Raw genomic sequence first — 15,672 nt, 5'->3', positions numbered from 1 at the left:
TGCATCAAAGCGTTTTTGAAGATGACATCAAGACAATGCAGCGACGACTCCTCCTGCGCACTGCTCAGGATGAGATTGGCAGCAAAGACAAGCACGGTAATACGCCACTGGCATTTAGCCGTTATGCTGGGCAGGAAGCATGCCGTGCGCCTGCTCCTGGCCAACAATGCCCCGTCAGGATCAAAAACAACGAGGGCTGGTCTCCTCTGGCCGAGGCCATTAGCTACGGCGACCGCCAGACAATCACTCAATTGCTGCGCATGCTAAAGCTACAGTCCAGGGATCATATGGAGAAGCGCCGGGAGAAACTGGTGAAGGCGCTCAGTCAGATGCAGGACTTCTACATGGAATTCAAGTGGGATTTCCAGTCCTGGCTACCGTTGGTGTCCCGCATCCTGCCCTCCGACATTTGCAGGCTGTACAAGTCCGGGGCCTCCATTCGATTGGACACCACCCTGGTTGATTTCAATGACATGAAAGTGGGAGAGAGGCGACATTTCGTTTTCTCTTTCGGGAGAAGCTCCCCCAAGGGAGGCCCTGGTCCTGCTTGACAACGAACAGGCGTGTTATCAAACGTTTGCGCCACGAGGAGGCCGACATGGAGGATGAAGTCGATGGGCTCATGTCAACGGACATAATGGCCACCCAAATGTCCACCAAGACGATCAATTTTGCTCGGGCGCAAAGCGGCTGGATTTTCCGCGCGAACCGGAAGGAACTCATTGGCGGTCAGTATCAATGTGAGCTCTATACAATACAGGGCCTGATCATAAAGCAGCGCAAGCGACGCGAGCATCTCTCACACGAGGATCTGCAAAAGAATCGCGCCATTATCGAGTCAATGAGGAGCTCAGTAGTACAGCCTGACGGGCGTCGCTCTAGCCTGAACAGTCAGACCACGGATACGACCACTGACAGCAATAACCCAGCAGCACCGAACGGCATTACCCTGCCAGAGCTGCCACGCCGCAGCTCATTGCAAGCTCCCCCAGCCAGCAGTGTGACCTGGGATCAGTACTTAGAGGCTGCAGTGGGGCGGTGCCCGCGTCTGGGTCGTCCACTTGTCAACAAGCAGTCCAGCAAGACCCTGCGGGCCACAGTCGCCATGAGCACGGACTTCCCACTCAGCGTGGAAATGCTTTTGGACGTCCTCGAGGTGGTGGCTCCCCTGAAGCACATCAACAAGCTGCGAAATTTCGTGACGCTCAAGTTGCCCACTGGATTCCCGGTCAAGATTGAGATTCCTGTTCTGCACACTGTGACGGCCAAGGTAACTTTCCAGAAATTCGAGTTCACCAACAGCATCCCCGATAAACTGTTTGAAATTCCGTCAAACTACTGGGAGGATGTGCGTCGCTTTCAGGATTTATGACCAAGCGACGCCGACGCTGAAGCTGAAGCCCGGCCCCAAACATTTTCGACGGCCACCCAGCATGGATCCCCAAGTGAACTCTACGTGGACCTGAACACTTAGAGCAATGTGAGCACACGTGTCTGCGCATAGCTACAGTTAAAATGTTCACCGAACGTTTGCGTATCCCTTCCTATCCCTATCCTGACTACTCCTTCGCTTTGGTCGTGACGTTTATTTCGCCTACGAAATCCCAAATTGCTCTCAAGTTGTTTCGCATTTGTATGTTTTCGTAATCTTAAGAGAAATTTTTTACAAAATTTAAATTTGTATTATTGGCAGGATTTAAATATCCCAAAGCAAACTCTGGTTTTGCTCCAAATTCATCCGTTTACGTTGAAATTAAGGATATTTTCCACTTGGGTCTCTTCCTAAATTAAATGATTAAGTGATGCCCTGAAAATTTTAATTTTTCGCCTACGATTTGTTATGTACTCCTATGTATATTTTTCCCCCATATTCTGTCTGTTTTAGAAAGAAATCTGTGTATTATGTATTATTTAGTATCCAAGTATTTATCGTAAGATACATCTGTACTGCACTTGGAACATTCTGCATAGAATCGTAACTGTTTCATAGCCTAAAGATTGCTTTAGTTGGAATGAATCATTTTCGGGAGCGGCACATAACGTTTCAAGGTAAAAGCCCTGCCAGAGGTCTCAAAAAACAGCTGCTCTTTTGTTGAAACCCCTTTCTTATCATACACTAATCGCAGCATTGTATAAATAAGTAATCTATCAGGTTTTTAAAGAACGGGACAGAAAACTCATTCAAAGTCTATTAGGCAATGGACGCGATTACCAACACAACTTGCTCAGCGCTCAGTGATGATTGGTAATATTATTGCATAAATTCATCCATCAGAGCGTAAAAATGTAGCGTCTTAATAGTTTATGGATGGCTTTTGGCTTAAATTGAATGACCAGATGTCGATGAAAAGCAGATTGTTCCCACATCCATTGCATTTTTTTATTTATATTTTCATTCTGTTTTGTGCATATTATTAAGGTTCTTGAAGGGGAGCGTATTCTATTTATCTGTATCCTGCAATCCACACCCCATCCATCTGCATCGGAAGGGAGCGCATAGTAAAAATAGTTTTGATTTTGTTAATTATGATAAAAGATGTACAAGAGAAACGTCCGTCGACACTTTCCTAAACAATATTAATAATCGCCCAGAGTATTTAAAAGTGCGTAAAAGTAAAACGGCTTCACAAATCAAATAAAACTAAATATACACATACAAAACAAATGTAGTTCCATTTTAGCCAATTATTTTAAACTGTAAAAATAGTGATTTTACTCGGTATTTCTTATTTGTGACTCAGCAAGGGCAGTGATAATCGATTCGGTTTGCTTTGCCTTTTATTAGAGAGACAGGCCGCGAAAAATGGTTTATTTGTGTAAAACTGCCATTGTTTCTCTTTTGGGCACAATATAGTATTTGTATGTTTGGTTTTTTTTTACACTTTTTCACCAGGATTAAACAATCAAACGAGAAGCGTTAAGTAATACATTTGATACACTATAATCCCAGAAACACACAACATCCAAAGCAAAAGAAATCTGTTAAGCCAACGGATACAAGAAAAATTATATGTCTATTTTATTAGTGGAGGAAAGATAAAGATATATCTCTCTATTGTATAAAATAGTTTTGGGTCGTCGTCGTAGCCCGAAAACGTATTTTGGCGGGGCGCACGATAAAAAGCGAGTGTGTAGGGGGCGTGCCCCTATATGTATATGTATATATATGTATATGTATATGTATATATATTTATACATGTCGACCCTAATTGTACTTGAACCGAGCATTTGTATACGCTCTTTAATAAATATATACTTATATATATATATATATATATATATATACATGCCATATATATATATATATATATATATATATATATAGTGACATATCCATAATTCCCCACATCCCATACACATTATGTTTATGTACAATTCATCCACCCCATCCACACAAGTAACAGGACCCCACTCAAGAATCAATAACTGTTTCTTCCCATACTCCAAGCTAGGGCCCCCCATAATATAAACAATGGACCACATTGTTTCATCAACATTAGAATCACGCCACTCTCGAGAAATCGATTCTTTCGAATCACGCCACTCATGAGGACCAATCAAAGCTAGACATAAAACCAAGGAGTATCACATTCCTAGCTCCGTCATGTAATGCAACACCGATCGCCAGCAGTGGATGCCTTTCATCAAAGCCGACGCATCCCCAAATATCGATCCAGGCACGTACGCCACCGACACGAAGATGCAGCCGAGGAAAGCAACGCCCGAAGCCAGAGTCGGGAGTTCCAAGAGAAGGGCTCATGGAAACTAGCCAGCAGCAGAGAGATCAGTTCCGTTTGAGACAAGCAGACGTAAAGTTAAGTCGGGGAATTCAACCAATCTTGTGACATAAAGAAATTAAGTACTAAAAATAAAATCTTTTTTAAAAACTAAATTTCGAGTTGCGGATATTTAACTGGCGCAGTCGGTAGGATTTCGTTTAAAATTAACACCTATTTTTCGGTAATGGTCAGCTTGTGTAATTTCTAATTACTGTGATCACGTAATCCCGGAATCGTTAATAAAATTGTGAAATCCGCCAAAGAACCTATGTGTTACGAGCACATACGATTTGCAAAACTAAAATTAAGTGAACTGAAGTAAGTGGAGATTGTGAACCACCAAGAACAGTGAAACACTAAATACAAAATTAAAAAACTTACAAGTGAACCAAAATAAAGTTAAAAACTACTGAAAATAAAACAAAACCCAATCAACACCAACAACATGGCGTTACCACCACTATCATTGAGCGAAATCCACTTGAACCAGGCACTGCTGCCGATCAGACAAATACCTGCCTATGACGGTTCATCTGGACAGCTAAGCTCATTTATCAAACGAATCGAATATGTATGCGGATTATATCCAACTGAAGATCTTCGCCAACAAAGGATCCTATTTGGAGCGACGAGATCCAACTGTCAGGAGAGGCACAACGCATATCGCAAATGATACAACCCAACACGTGGCTCGAACTGAAGACGGCGCTGATCAACGAGTTCAAAAATCACACACCATATGAAGAACTCTTCCGACAACTATACACCACCAGATTCAACGGCAGTCTTCGTAAGTTTATAGAAGAATTAGAGATAAAAGCATTATTAATAAACAATAAGCTAAACTTAGAAAACATACCAGAAAATAATGTCATTTATAAAAACGCTTTGAACAACACAATTAAAGATGTCATTACTCGAAAACTTCCTGACAGAATGTTCATGACCTTAGCAAGAAAAGATATTACCACATTGTCTAATCTTAAGAAGGCAGCACAAGAAGAAGGATTGTACGAAGCTAGTACAACAGATTCAGGTACAAATAAAGATCAATCGAAATCGTCTCAATCAAATCGAAAGAATGTTGGAAACTATTATCCAAATTATAATACTACTAACTATCACAATCAAACTTAGAGTTCATCTGGAACAGGTCAGACTAATCGAACAAATCAAAATCAAAATTCCCAAAATCCTGGATTATACAATGAGTTCAAAAATTCCTTGAATCAAGGTAGGGCTCAGAATCCATTCAATCAGCAAATATCTCAAAACCAAGCTAGTGGGAGTGGACCCAACCAACCTACTAAAAGAGGGAGGGAGAGCCAGAGTGGCCAAACGAAGATGGACGTAAATTTTCATCAAGCCGCCTCGGAAGAAACCGAGGAGGACCCTATATAAACATTACCATTAATAAAAGAATATTAAGGTGTATCGCTGACTCGGGATCATCGATCAACATCATGAAAGAAAATTATACAGATTCCGAGATAAAAGACGATAACCTTACGGTCCATACCATCAATGGACCTGTCCGTTTAACTAAGAGTATAATGAGGAATGCGAACAAAACATGTCCGTCCGAACAAAAGTTCTACATACATAACTTTTCCGAAAATTATGATATTTTATTAGAAAGAGAATACTTGATGGCAAGTAAAGCCGTCATCGATTACAGAAATGACACTGTAACACTAGGAGCTAGGTCGTACCCAATCATTCAGAGTGGAGAAGCTATTGAAGCCGGCAAGACCGCACAGAGTGCACTGATCCCTCTACAAAAGAAGAGAAGATCGCACCTAAGTGCCTTGACCCATCTCCAGAGGGAGATCAATACTTCGCTTCCGCTCTAGACAGTGAATTAAGGGAATGTAATCAACACTTAAACGACGAAGAGAGGGAAGAGTTAAAGAAGGTCTTATATGAGTTTAAGGATGTGCAGTACAGAGAAGGTGACAATTTGACTTTCACAAGTACAAGTAGAAGATCAAAACTCAACATGAAGACCCGGTCTACAGACGACCATACAAATATGCCCAGATACATGATCAGGAGGTAAACCAGCAAATCAAAGATATGATCAGGCAGGGAATAATTCGAAAGTCGAATTCTCCTTACTGCTCGCCCATATCTATGATTCCTAAGAAGATAGATGCTTCAGGAAAGCAAAAATATCGAATGGTAGTAGACTATAGAAGTCTAAATGAAATAACAGTTAAGGACAAATTCCCAACTCCACGAATGGATGAAATCCTAGACAAACTAGGTAAATGTCAGTATTTTACGACAATCGATTTAGCAAAAGGTTTCCATCAAATACCCATGGAACCTAGCTCAATCCCCAAAACTGCGTTCTCCACTAAGCATGGACTGGCTAACCACTGCCCCAGCTACCTTCCAAAGATGTATGAACAATCTGCTAGAAGAGTTAATCTTCAAAGATTGCTTTGTATACTTAGATGACATCATTATATTTTCCACTTCATTGGAAGAACACTTGTTGTCACTAAGGAGAGTATTTGGAAAGTTGAGAGACGCCAACTTGAAGCTACAAATGGATAAATGTGAATTCATGAAAAAGGAAACTTAATTCCTAGGTCATGTAGTCACTACTGAAGGAATAGTACCAAATCCAGGCAAAATCTCTGCCATTGTCAAATTTCCAATACCAGAAACGACTAAACAAATAAGGTCATTCTTAGGTCTGTGCGGGTTCTACAGGAAATTCATTCCTAATTTTGCAAACATAGCAAAACCCATGACACTCAAACTAAAGAAAGGAGCTGTCATAGACCCCAAGGAAGAAAAGTACGTCGAGGCATTTGAGAGACTAAAAGTACTCATCACCTCAGACCCTATCCTTGCGTTCCCAGACTTTGACAAAATGTTCACGGTAACAACCGACGCTAGTAACATAGCATTGGGAGCGGTTTTGTCACAAGAACACAAACCGGTACAAGAACTTCCCTTGCAACGGCATCGAAATTCTGTCCAACAGGTTATGGGCCCAGGTTCGGATTATGTAAATTAAAAGTAAAGTGTGTGGAGATAATGTTTTTTATCCCCAATCGGCCGACTAATTATTTCGAATTAAATAAAACTCGGCGCAGAAATAAAATTACGATATGTTCTTTAATGCGTGACATCCAAATTGCAAGTGTGGCTTGCCTGCCCTTTACATTGCCGCTCCGATCGCTAAGCGCAGCTTCGCTCGGCCGACGTCGGTAGGCAGACGCAAAGCGGAGATAGCGAAGAGCGAGCTGGCAGAGAGCGTTTAGCAGGGCAAGCAAGCGCAAAGCTTTAACAAACAAATGAGTGACATAGACATAAGTAACAAACAAAATAAGCGGCTGAGGGCCAAGAATTAGGTGCTATTTAGCAAGCAGCTAATCGGCTGGGTTCTGCTCCAAACATTCACCCCCCGTTGGAAGGCAAAGGCTTTCAACAGATCCATCCTGAAGGGGCAGAACCGCTATTTTTCCAACGGCCCTCTTGAAGATGCTTGCTTGGGCGCAGCTGGCGGCTACGCTGGGATGATCGTCGAACGCAGCAATCGGCGCTTCTTTACGAAGGCGGCTTGTCGTGATTACGTCTTGATAATCGGGAACCTCTGTAATTGTATAGAATGGCAGGAAATTTGGCAATGTAGAAATTGTTGAAAGTTGAATTTCATTTAGCGTGGATATGTAGGTTTTTAATATATGGAAAAGTTCGCGCTGCAGTTCCTGATTCTCCGATCGCAGTTTTTCCACTTGCACCTGGCACTCGAGCAGCTGCTTCCTGCATTGCTGCTCTAAGTTTTGGTACTCCAGCGTTGTGGGTCGAAAATCGTCAATAGAGATGCACGAGGAATTTTCAAAAGCGGCTAAAGCTGCACGCTTATTCTCCGAGCTATCAATGCTTCCTGATACTATCCAACCAAGTTTTGTCTCCTGCAATGTTGGCAATTGGGCTGATAGTCGAATCTGTCCGACGCACATTAAATCGAAGAACAAACCAGAACCTATCAACAGATCGATACGTTGGGGCTTGGAGAAATTAGGATCAGCTAGTTTTAGATTATTCGGCATTGGCCAATCCTTTGCGTCTACGCCGAAGTTAGGCTGCATTTCCGTAATTGAGTTGGTGACAATTGCAGCGAAGGAAGCTCGATAGCTTGCGTCCTGGGATTGTACAACTATATGTACAGACTTGCTCGAAGGTAGAATGGAATCTCCGATTCCAGAGATGTGAACATAAGACGAGCGATGATCCAACTGCAACTGATCAGCAAGTCTAGATGTTACAAAGTTTGCCTGTGATGCAGAATCGAAAATGGCACGACATGGGATAAGTGCTCCATAACGATCTGTTACATGGACGAGGGCAGTAGGTAGCAACACGTTCTGGCTAGGCTGAGATTTCTGGATCGAGGGGGAGGGCTGGAACACCCGCTTGCTAGAAGCACAGTCGCGGCCTCTTGCTGGATCGATTCCTCGGCCGGTGAAGAGGAAGATGAAGCACCAGTTCCCGATGGAATGTGGAGAAGCGTGTGATGTTTGGCCTGGCAATGCCTGCAAAGTCCTGACCTGCACCTCTGCAATTCATGGCCTTTGTTGAGGCAGTTCAAACACAAGCGGCTCTTCTTTGCTTCTTTGTATCGTTCAAACGCAGAGAGATTCAGGAATGCCTGACATCTAGATATGTAATGCTCGGAGGAATTGCAATGGTTACATATGGGGTTAGGATGGTCGTTACTGGACAGCATCCGACATCTCGCTTCCAGAAATGAGGCCATGCTTGACCACCGAGGCAATCCTGACGTCGGCAAGTTCTCTTCCCATTTCTCCTTTGTTTTGTGGTCCAGTTTCGTGCCTATGATGAAGATCAGCAACCCATCGGATATCTCCTGCGGGGTCGCCAAGGTCTGAAGTGCACGCAAGTGCGAATTGATTTTGTCGCTGAGCGCGCGCAAGCCGATAGCCGAGCCCTTCTCCACCCCTTGCAGCCCGAAAATAGCCTTGACGTGTGCCTGAAAATGTAACAGTTTATTATCGAATCGCAACATTAGTAAATTCAACGCCTTGTCGTAATTCTCCTCAGAAAGTTCCAAGGAACGAATCGTATCCAGCGCAGCACCATCTAGACATCCACGAAGATATTGGAATTTTTCGATGATTGGTATACGATGGTCTTTGTGCACCATTGTCGAGAACATCGAGTGGAATTCTGGCCAATCCATGTAGTTCCCACCGAATCGCGGAAGCTACAACTCGGTCATTCGAGAACGGCCTATACTATTATAGGCGAACAACGACGAATTCCCCTCGAGAGTATGCCGAGCCGTTGAATTGGCAACATTTACCGTGCGAGCAGCCATCAACTCCCGCGACAGCCTGGACCTAACCTTGACATAAACATTCGAAAAGTCCAGCCGGGCATCATGGGCTAACTGCAGGAAATCCAGCCTTTCAAGGCTCGTTTGAGCGGCATCGAAATCCGCATTCATTCGCTCGATTTGCTCTAAGCGACCTTGAAGTTCTGCCTCATCTAACTCGGCAAGCTCTTCCTTGGTAAGAAAGCGATCCATGGCCTTTAGTTGGCGCGCGATGGACTCGGCCTTGTGCTTGTAGAAATCTACATCACTCGGCATTGCTGCGTTCGCGACATTGGTAGGCTCAGGTGCTGCCATGTTGAGGTTTTAAAAGAGTCACTCAGCACGACCGAAAAACACACCCTGTATACGTATAAACGTGGGAACCGAAAGCAAAGGGATTACAGCTAATGCCTTTAGCTGTGCGGCTGTGCGAGCTGTCCAATTCCGCTTTGTACTCCGCTTGTGTGTATTAGTGAGTTCGCTGCACTGCCTACCGCACTGCTCTGACCGAATTGTCGCGACAGAGAAATTAATAGCCAGCAATGCGTGTATGTAGGTGTATGTAAGTGTGTTTTAGCACCGAATTGTGCTTAACCGCCGAAAATTTGCTAGGGCTAACGAATGTCGATCGCGAATGATTATTAATTGACACTGCAACTCAGAGATCACGTCGGGGTCACCAAATTTTATGTGGAGATAATGTTTTTTATCCCCAATCGGCCGACTAATTATTTCGAATTAAATAAAACTCGGCGCAGAAATAAAATTACGATATGTTCTTTAATGCGTGACATCCAAATTGCAAGTGTGGCTTGCCTGCCCTTTACATTGCCGCTCCGATCGCTAAGCGCAGCTTCGCTCGGCCGACGTCGGTAGGCAGACGCAAAGCGGAGATAGCGAAGAGCGAGCTGGCAGAGAGCGTTTAGCAGGGCAAGCAAGCGCAAAGCTTTAACAAACAAATGAGTGACATAGACATAAGTAACAAACAAAATAAGCGGCTGAGGGCCAAGAATTAGGTGCTATTTGGCAAGCAGCTAATCGGCTGGGTTCTGCTCCGAACAAAGTGATTGTTTTAGTTACGAACTATTAACATCGGTGTGACTCAGAGACTAAACGATAATCAGCAATGAGCGGTGTAGGGGGCATGAATCGCCTTTGTACGTGTTGGAAGGTGCCTGCCGATCAGCTGCCTGGGCAGCTGACCGCAAGATTGACAATTATCGAAATCAGCCGAGGTCAGGGTTGCTCCAATTTGGCAACCTAGAGGGCGTAACCTCCCCATGCAAGAGTGCATGCAAATGTCAAGTGGCCAGAGCAGGTTTCCGGCTTCGATCTTTTCCTGGGCGATAATCAAGCCGACGAGTCGTGTTTTTTCCGATCAGTGAAAAGTTTTACATCCGCGCCTAATTCCACTAAATATAGTCGAAAGTGTGTACAGTGCCGGAAGGGTTATAAGTGTGGCCGTTTTCTGCGGGAGCAACCTCTTCTGTGGGCGTTCTAACCCCGAGAACCGCCAGAGGCTGGATTAATCTGTGTACATCCACGGATACCGCCGCCACTGCGGTAAGATAAATGTCGATCCCCGTTCTCCGGGCGAATATCTAATAGAGGTAACTCGTATTTTCCGCAGCAAAAGATTTCCTGCGGAAATTGTGGACCAGCTCCTCGGGAAGACGCCGCCTTACGCGCCCCAGCCTAGCGCGACACGTGCTAAGGCGCCGTAAGGCACCCCACGTTTGCGGCACCAAAAAGTGACCAGCAAAGTGGAGTACTTCGACCCGCCTGGAAATCGCAGGCGTCAGCATACTGGTTCATCGTTTTTCCCGGATCCGCCGAGAGGCTCCGTAGATTCCACGTGCCGCATCAACAAGCCGAGACCGCGTCCACTGCTCGTGGGCTGATATTCTCGTTCCGTCGGCCGCTCCCCGTCCCCAACCGGCGCCCATGTCGCCCGGCGAGGAGTTTGTGCTGGCAAAACCAGGCGCATTCGAGCCCTGCAACGTTTAATGTTCTAAAGACTTGCAAAGAAAATACGATCTACCGTTCCCGCTTCAACAGACCCCTGTATTAATAGAGTTTCGTCGACGTAGAATCCAGATCTCGGTCCGTGTTTCAAAAATGGCGCAGTAAAGCCGGTGTTGAAGAAAGACACGGCCCGAGAGCAGCCCAGCAGAATTAAAATTAATAAATACGCTCTTCGGACCCTGATTTCAGTCCCGCCTATCCTCTCCTTGGCAGGCAGTCCGATGCGATTCGCCCAACCCAGTTAAAAAGTAATTGAGCTGCAGGCCATCCGGTCGAATTCGCCAGAGACTCGAACCAATGAACAAGACTCTAGAATCGCTCCTTTGAGCAAACAAATGAAGCTCCTAAAATTTAGCTTAAATATCAGTTAGGCCATTCCGTCGAATCCGACAGAGACTCGAACCCATGAATAAGACTCTAGAATCGTTCCTTTGAACAAACAAATGAAGTTCCTAAGATCTAGCTTTAAATACTAGTTGTACCCGTTCTAATTAAGAATTTATATGAAATATTGGAAAGAATTTAGAGGAAATTGTAAGAAATCTAAAAAGCACCCGAAACAAAACAGAAACTGATTGGATTTAGATCTAACCCCGCCTGAGGGAAATCAAAGGTCTCGAAAGCACTAATGTAAACGAAAGAAAAAGGATAACGTTCTATTTCAGCAGTTGCCGGAAGATCGATCTTTCGCCGATGGAGAAACGTAATTGCGTGAGTAAAATCCTGCGACTTTCGTTTGGTTCTAGCGGGCGCGCCCAATCCTAAGCTCTCGAAAAGTAAATAAGAAACGAATTTACGATGAAATCGCTAATGCATAGCAGCAATCTTACACTTTCCTCACTATATCCTATATTGCCAGTTGTATACAAGCAACCGAATTGAAAGAAAATTTGAATGAATTTGTGCCAGGAATACCCTGCTAACCTTAAGATACACCTTAAGTATTAACCCCACCTCATATCACTTTATATACGCCTCAGAATCTCTCATATACATATACTCGCTGTAGATCTCTAGAATTAGAAAAATATGCCTTCGCTGAATATATTAGTTTTGATCGTTTATCGAACAAATATATAATGGAATTTAGATAAAGATACAAAAGGATGAACTCTGTGCCGGCGTGCGTGTAACCGCGATCTAGCTAAAGGGGCCATCTGAAACTTCCGGTTTCGAGGAAGATGGTCATAGGTTGGGCGGGCAAAATAAGCTACCACACTGACATCCGTGGGATAGCAACCGATATCTCCTCCTCTTTCCCTCACTCTTCACTCTCTTTCTACTTTCCCTCTCTCTCTCTCTCCCTCATCTTCTCCTTCCTTCTCTTCTGCACTCTCCCCTATTCTTTACGGAGCGTTTCTTTTATCTTTTCGTCGATCTACCGGTAGTTCTAGCACCGTATAGTCGCAGCACGCTCAATTCTTAGGAAAATAAATCGTTAAAATTATCGCGTGATAGTGTTGCTAAAGGGAGACGATCTGTACGCGCAAGAACCACCACCCCAAAGCCGACGAGCTAGAGCCGGAACATTTAAAGCGTGCCCCGCCTTTGCAGATCGCCCCTCCTGTCCGTCTAGCGTAGACGAGCGTTACACGTTACAGTTATAATAATATTATAACTAAAAAGATAATTTTATTAAATGATTAAAGAAATTTTCATAAGTGGCGCCCAACGTGGGGCCCGACAGGGTAGATTCAAATACTCGGTTGGACCCGTGGATGATTAGATAGAAATTTTCTTTTCCGCGTTTACAAAAGTTTCCTTTTCCGTTAAAGTGCTTTCGCTATCCCTTGCGGACTAGTCATCTGAAGTGGAAACCAGATAAAGGAGCAGAGTTATTCCTTTCTGACCCCAGATGACAGTCAGCAAGAAGAGGCTCAATTAACTAGAAGCGACGTAGGCTAAATCCTTCAGTGGAATTGCAGAGCGAGAATGACGAATGTCGACCGCCTGACCCTGCGGGAAATACCGCGTTAGTGTTCACACCATCCTATTAAGTAAAAGTTTTCTTCGACTCCAGCGCATTGGAACATAGATATTCTGCTTTCGAGCGTTACTCTATCCACGATGGAGAGAAGAGATTTATTCCAGAATTACTGACGGTGGTCTCAGAGTTAGCTGTCGGAAGCTGGAAAACAGATAGATCAGGTTTTATTATCGGTTACTGTCCGCTGCCGGCGGCGAACAATCTGGGTACCCACTGTCGGAATCAGTGTCGATCCGTAGATGCGAGTCGCGTTCGAACTAAACGTAAACCTTTCAAAGGAGATATCGAAAAAGAGTAGAATGTAGATTGTGGTGCGCGAGCGTCGGTCATAGAGTTCATTATTGGTATCAAAACTTAGTATCGAAATTTTAGTTGAATAAAACAAAGTTAGGACGAATTATAGTCACGACTTTCAGAGTAGTATTGCCAAACCAATCCCATACTACATAGATGATAGGAAACAACCGAGATAAGTAGCATTTTCTTGCCATGGGTTTGGACAGATCTCCCGGAAAGGAAGCCCAAGGGGCAGGTGAAGGTGTAAGACCTGTGTGCGCGCTGTGCCAGAAAGCCATACAGACCACAGATGAGGTATTCCGATCGGTTTGCGAGCACGAGTTCCATCTTCCCTGTATGACCACATATTTAAAGACTAGCAATGTTTGCCCGGTATGTAAAAGCAGGTGTAGAACTGCAAGCGGGGCTGTGCCGAAGGTAGTAGCGCAAAATACTCGCGCTCAGTCCAAGGAACGTGCAAAAGGGGGAGAAGAAGCGAGTTCTTCTAAAAATATAGATCTGTTGGCAATGGAACAGAGATTGCTCGCTTCGCTAAGTAAACGAATGGCAGAGCTGATTCAAAGCTCGGTAGTTGATTCAATGCAACAGGTAACCCGAACCTCAAGTCAGTCCACTGTCACCGCAGCGTTAGACCGTTCTCCAACGCCGTTGTCCGAGCAGTTGCAAGCAACTAACTATGGAGAGGGAACTGGTCCTGGCCATAGACAAGCACCCCAAAGCATAGGTCATCCGTCACCATTGCGAAGCGGTTTCTCTGATTTATCCCAGAGACCGGACAAAGTGGTCCATATACTCAATGGATGGAAAATTAAGTTCTCGGGAGTCGGGGTATCGATAGATAACTTCATATATAGAGTAGAGGCATTGACCCATCAAACTTTGGAAGGAAATTTTTCCGTGCTTTGCCGGAATGTGAGTGTTTTGTTTGAAGGAAAAGCTAACGAGTTCTACTGGCGACATCACAAGGCAGTAGTTGAAGTTCAATGGGATACTTTATGTGCTGCCTTACGACTGCAATTTCGCCAAGAAAAAGATGACGTTGACATCGAAGAACTGATCCGAAACCGGAAGCAGAAGGCAAGCGAGACTTTATATGTGTTTTACGTTAGCATCTCTAGCTGGACCGATCAGTTGGAGGTACCCTGGACCATTCGGAAGTTGGTTCGGGTATTGAAGAATAACCTGCGTCCGGAGATTCGCCATGAACTGTTGAACGTAGAAATCAGAACGGTACAGGAGCTCAGGGAAATTTGTCGAAGACGCGAAATCTTCTTAGAGGACGTTAAAACTTCGCATGGGTATGCGAAAACAATGCCTTTTCGTCGAGACATATCGGAGCTAAAACAGAACATGGAGGATCAAGAATATTCAGAGAGTGAAAGGGAGATGGAAGTAGACGCAATTGCATTGATCTGTTGGAATTGTCGGAAGACGGGACACAGATATCAAGATTGTGTTTCTGAACGGGGAATTTTCTGCTATGGCTGTGGTGCTTCTAATACATACAAGCCCAGTTGCGAGAAATGTTCAAAAAACTCCAAGCTCAGCACGCCGAAGTTGCCGTTCAAACAGAAGACTTCGTGTGTGCTACGCCATCAAGGCACCAATACCGATTAGATGTACTTCCACTACCAGTAGTGACCACGACTTACCCAGACCTACAAAAAAGCAACGACAGCTCACTGTTGAATTGCACAGACCCAACCAGATTGGACGATTTAAATACCGGAATTGAGTTTTATATAGGGAAAGGGGCTACAAGATCGCGAAAAGGGAAGCGAATGACTCGGTTTTGGCAAAAGGTAAAGAAATGCCGGTCAGGAATTAAGTATCTGAGCGCGCTCTCCGACATAAAGAGGGATCCTCGTCCGTTCTTACCAATCCGTTTGTTCAATCGAACCGTCTATGGCTTGTTAGACTCCGGAGCCTCTATCAGTTGTGTTGGAGGCGAGTTGGCTAAGGAATTAGTTCTTGCCGATGCACCATACAAACGTATCAATGATAAAGCCAAAACGGCGGATGGTAAGGCTCAAGAGATAGTGGGAATTATGAGAGTGGACGTGGAATATGGAGACGAGAAGAAGTCTCTTGATTTATACTTAATTCCTTCGCTCAAACATGATCTATACCTAGGAATTGACTTTTGGGAGCTGTATGACCTGTTGCCCAGTCAGTTGCGAGTGTCCGAAATAGATATGTTGACCCAGGAGACAAGCGGGGTTGAACAG

The 15,672-nt window shown here is 44.4% G+C and overlaps 2 long non-coding RNA genes and 1 pseudogene across 2 annotated transcripts; 2 read left to right on the top strand and 1 right to left on the bottom strand.

The window, feature by feature from the left end:
• LOC117189986 overlaps positions 1 to 1,738 on the top strand; it is a 17,254-nt pseudogene extending 15,516 nt beyond the window's left edge.
• Positions 1,739 to 10,500: 8,762 nt separating this feature from the next.
• Positions 10,501 to 12,255, top strand: LOC117190621. The gene is made up of 2 exons (XR_004473772.1): positions 10,501 to 10,698; positions 10,766 to 12,255. It is a non-coding gene; the product is annotated as an uncharacterized LOC117190621 (long non-coding RNA).
• On the bottom strand, positions 11,478 to 14,527 carry LOC117190622. The gene is made up of 2 exons (XR_004473773.1): positions 13,362 to 14,527; positions 11,478 to 13,288 (listed from the first exon to the last, which is right to left on the bottom strand). It is a non-coding gene; the product is annotated as an uncharacterized LOC117190622 (long non-coding RNA).
• Between the last annotated feature and the right edge of the window lie 1,145 nt (positions 14,528 to 15,672).

The sequence above is a fragment of the Drosophila miranda genome (genome assembly GCF_003369915.1).
Source record: "Drosophila miranda strain MSH22 chromosome Y unlocalized genomic scaffold, D.miranda_PacBio2.1 Contig_Y1_pilon, whole genome shotgun sequence".
In the NCBI taxonomy this organism is placed as follows: Eukaryota; Metazoa; Arthropoda; class Insecta; order Diptera; family Drosophilidae; genus Drosophila; species Drosophila miranda.
The sequence above is the reverse complement of the archived record's forward strand: the minus strand, read 5'-3'. Positions and strand labels throughout refer to the sequence as shown.